Source organism: Tupaia chinensis, unplaced genomic scaffold, assembly GCF_000334495.1.
Source record: "Tupaia chinensis unplaced genomic scaffold, TupChi_1.0 Scaffold000368_1, whole genome shotgun sequence".
In the NCBI taxonomy this organism is placed as follows: domain Eukaryota; kingdom Metazoa; phylum Chordata; class Mammalia; order Scandentia; family Tupaiidae; genus Tupaia; species Tupaia belangeri.
This window is the reverse complement of record NW_006159865.1, coordinates 732,453-737,039: the sequence shown is the minus strand read 5'-3', so window position 1 is coordinate 737,039 and position 4,587 is coordinate 732,453.

Here is a 4,587-nt window from a genome sequence, read left to right as displayed (position 1 = left end):
ATTCAGGCTGGGCAGCCCCCAGACTGGCTTCTGAGGAATTCCTGATAGCCAAGTAGTGGGTCATATTTATGCATGAGAATGGGAAAGTAACATACAAAAAGTAGAGTGAGGCAGAGAAATAATTGTATTGGTTACAGCTTGATGTTTGCTTGCATTAATACAGTGCAAGGGTAGACTGTGATTGACGGGTGTGGCTGCTGTAATTGGCTGTAATTTAGCAACTTACTAAGGAAGCAGACTTCTAAGTGGCCTTGTGATTTGCTTATAGCATTCAAATAGGAGTACAGAGGCTTTTTCAGGCCAATGAAATTTAGTAATTCCCCCCTTTTGACCAGCCTCTCAATTTTGAGAGGCTGACCCAAACTGGACATTGATGCCACTCACTGCCATCCCTATAAATGACTTTTTCTTGCTCTCAGCCTAGAAGTCACAATCAGTATAGAATTCACAAGTTTTCTCTGGTCTCAGGAGTGGAATTCACAAGTCATGATGTCACATGAGTTAAACAGTTATTTCTCTATGTTTTTACTGATCTGGTTGAAGCAAGACCATTCAATGTTTGATGGATGGCTGTTGTGCAAAACATTTAAGACTTGGGAAGATACAGCGCACCAGGGGGACTAATACAATGACTAAAATGATGTTATCAAGTGGATAACATCCAAAGTTCAAACCATCCCTTCACAAAAGCTCCTATGAAACAAACAGAACCCAATTAAACAAGTAAAAATTCAGAGTAATTAAGCAATTCTACAATATTTGAATCTAGTTGGTCGTGGTCTTTGTTCAGAGTGTGATAATGATTAAGGGCCATAGCTCTCTAGAAAACGGCCTGATTTAAAGTGGTACTCATCTATATTGTTAGCCTAGCAACACAACTCATAGTAACCTGGAATCCTACTAGAAGAAATACAAATATTAAGAAATTTTGAAAAATGCAAGCCTTTTATCCACCACTTAGAATGTCTGCAAACAAACCGTCAGTGGTTCCTACAAACACATGACCTGTTTTGTTCTTTTGACTTAAAAGTTACCATTTTGTTCAGTATCAAATATAAGCCTCTAACTTGAACAAAAAGGAGACCTAAAGGTTCATGGTATTTCATGAAATTTTTTTTTTTAAACTTGTATGTTAATCATCATCTTTTTAAAAATGACTTCTACCTGTCTGAAATCCTGGGATGTCTGACTGGCTATACAATCTGAACATTTCTTCAGTTTATGTATAAGCTTTAGATTTTATTCAACTGGTACCCCACTGCTACCAAGAGTGAGCCTCCAGAAGCCCTACTGAAATCTTTCCTCAATGTAAAGTGTCTTATCTTTTAAAGAATATCAAGAATAGCTTTTTTTGCTCTTTCTTTGATATCAAGAATAGTTTTTTTACTCTTTCTTTGAGGTTCCAGGGTACTCCCATTTGAAATACAGAGAGGCATTGCCATTGGTAGAATTGTTTTCTGATCTTTTCTGCATTAACCCACAAGCCCAGTTACTCCGGTTTTGTGCTAGGACACAAGCTTGATTATGGTCCTATGGATGTGTTATGATTCTGTGCTAGAACATAAGCTAATTATGGTCCTATGGATTTTCCTATAGGGAAGAGGAAAAAATTAGGATAATAGAATGTGAGAAAAAAATTAAGTTTTCACAATGGCGGAAACGTCTTTTTAAAAATAATAATTTCATTTTATTATAATAACTATTATTTAATTTGCCACAGGGCACATGTGCTCACCAGAAAAAGAGAGAGCAGGAAAGTGAGAAAGCAAGCTGCCAGGTCCAGGATTCAAACCATGGTCATCCATGTGGGAGTCCAGAGCCTTAATCACCATGCCACCTGCTGGCCCCAGGCAAAGAAGTCTTGATATGTGATCTTAGGCAGAGCTGTCCATATTTAAGATGACTTCTTCTCTGAAGAAGAGATTTTTTTTGTTGAGTTTTACTTTAAAGTCTCCAATAGGTGTACAGTTTGAAAAGTCGGAAGTAGCCCTTTTGAGTAGTGAATCCAGAGTTTGAGGTCTTGAAGCTTCACTGCCATGGGAGTGGTGAGAAGAATTCAATATGGCGTCACCCAGTAGGGTTTATGGGCAGTCTTTCTCTGGTGTTATTTCCAATACACCCAGTTTCTGGACCATGAAGGGTTTGATTGTCCTCAGTTGATGAATCACATAAAGCATCATTTACCTGGTGAAAAGACACTTTGGTCTGGATTCTCTTTTCATGGCATTTATGGGGAACTTGAGCCCTGAATCTAGGTTGCACAGTTGGCTCTCCCTCTTTTTTTTAAAGAATTCTTTTACTTTATTTATTATTATTTTCCAATGTGACAAGAGAGAGAGAAAGTGAGAAAGGAAGCCACAAGGTCTGAGACTTGAGCCATGATTGGCCATGTGGGGGTCCAACACCTTTAACCACCATGCCACCTGCCTACCTGCCAGCCTTCTTTTAAAAAGAACACTAGGGTTGTTTAAAGTGTACATTTCAAACTGAAAGTGTATTAGAAAAACAAAAACAAAAATTAGTTTTGGAGGTGATTGAGATGTGGATGTCTGAGGTGCTCCCTGCTGTGCTACCTGAGGGGTGCTAACTACCCCACCTAGATTGACCCTGGGCTTCTACTGGCCTCTTGAAGACAACCTGGGGGGGGGGCTTATATCTTCATCAAAAAAGACTCAGTGAAGGGTTTACAAATTCTTGGGAAGGAAAAGAACAACTATTCTTTCTTCCTTCCAATAGCAGTCACAAAGACTAGCCATTTATATTTGTTTCAATTCAGTGGGAGAAACCACCTCCTTCATTGTGTCTGAAGCACACCCTACTGGGACCCTATGTTTCTTCTCTCTTTCATATCAAAAGCCAGAGCAGCGCCCTTGAATCCCAATTACTGAAAGGGACTCTTCTTTTTTTTAGGCTTTTGCAATAGGGCACATTCACTCCCCAGCGAGGAGAGAGAAATAGAGAGAGAGGAAGTGAGAAATCACCCCCCAGGGAGTATGGCCTTGCTTAAATCTCTTCTCCATTCTCCTCTCAGGATTTTGGACATGCGTGCACGTAAGCCCAATATGATTTTCAAGCCACTGGATTTGGGACTCAAACTGCAGTCTGCCATGTGGGAATCCAGTCACCTTAACTATCACGCCATCTCCTGGACCCCAAAGGAGCTCTTCTTATTTCTTTTTTTGCTGTAGGGCACGTGCGCTCGCAAGACAGAGAGAGAGAGAGAGAGAGAGAGAGAGAGAAAGAGAGAAAGTGAAATTGCCCCCCCCCAGGGGGATGGCCACACCGCAATCCCTTCTTGTCCATTCTCCTCTCGGGATCTTCGGCACACATGCACACACGCCCTGTGTGAGTTTAAGCCACTGGGTCCAGGACTCAAACTGCGGTCAACTGCATGTGAGTCCAGCGACATAGCCATTACACTAACTGCTGGTCTCAAAGGAGCGCTTCTTTTGCCATAGGGTGGGCGCCACCACGCCCAGGCAGCGCTTCTTAAAATAATGGAATAGCAAATTCTTCAAGAGAATAATTTTTTTAGAGCTATAAATAGGATTTTTAGCAAACTTTCCTATGTCTTTTGCTCCATGAACAAAATCAATGTAATTAGTTAAAAATTTGGGAAGAAATGGGAGAAGTTGAAAGTTTATTTCTACTGGCAATCTCTGCATTTAATTTGTATTTGGAAAATAGCTAAGCTAATAATAAGAAGGAAAAGACCAAATAAATGAATTTTCCACCTGCTGGCCCCTCAAATTCTAAATTTATATTTAAAGACTCCTTTCCATTTGCCACTATTCACAATCTATCAGTGCTTAAGTGGTTTAAATTCCATGTTCTCAATCCTTCTTGTCACCTTCTATCTCCTTTTCTACTGCCTCCTCTGAATCACAGCTTCTCAAACTTTTTCTCCTAGTTCTAGATGTGCTTTTCTTTCCTCTTTTTCTCTCTTCTTTCTTTCTTTTTGCTATAGGAGATGTGAGCTCACCAGAGAGAGAAAGGAATGGAGGGGAGTGAGAAAGCACCCACCCCCACAGGGAGATGGCCACACTGTAATCCCTTCTCCGTTCTCCTCTTAGGAATTTGGGCACCCATTCACATGTGCCTGGTGTGTTTCTCAAACTACCAGGTCCAGGACTTGAACTGTGCTGTCGGCCATGTGGGATCCAGCTACCTTAACCACCATACCACTGACTGGCCTAGCAGTATTTTTTAAAGGTCTCTGGTATCCATTATCCTTTTCCCAATCTATTCCATACACTGATGAGGCTTTGGACACATCACTTTCTTCCAAAGATTTCCTATTGCAACCACCTTTTTATGTAACTCATTGATTTCATATTTAAGATCTGCCTCACGTGACCTTGTGATAGATTCAATGATTAGTTCTAACCCTCCACTGCCCTGTAATAGGCGTATACATCATACCTTCACCTTGTAACTTCGTTATACCTTTTCACGGGGCCTATTTTTTTCATCCAGTGTGACTTGCTTTGGCAATAGACCATAAGTAGGTATTACATGGATTTTTTAATGGTTTGGCTCGGGTCTGAAGCTCTGGATCTGCCATGAAAACAACAGGTCCTGGATTCC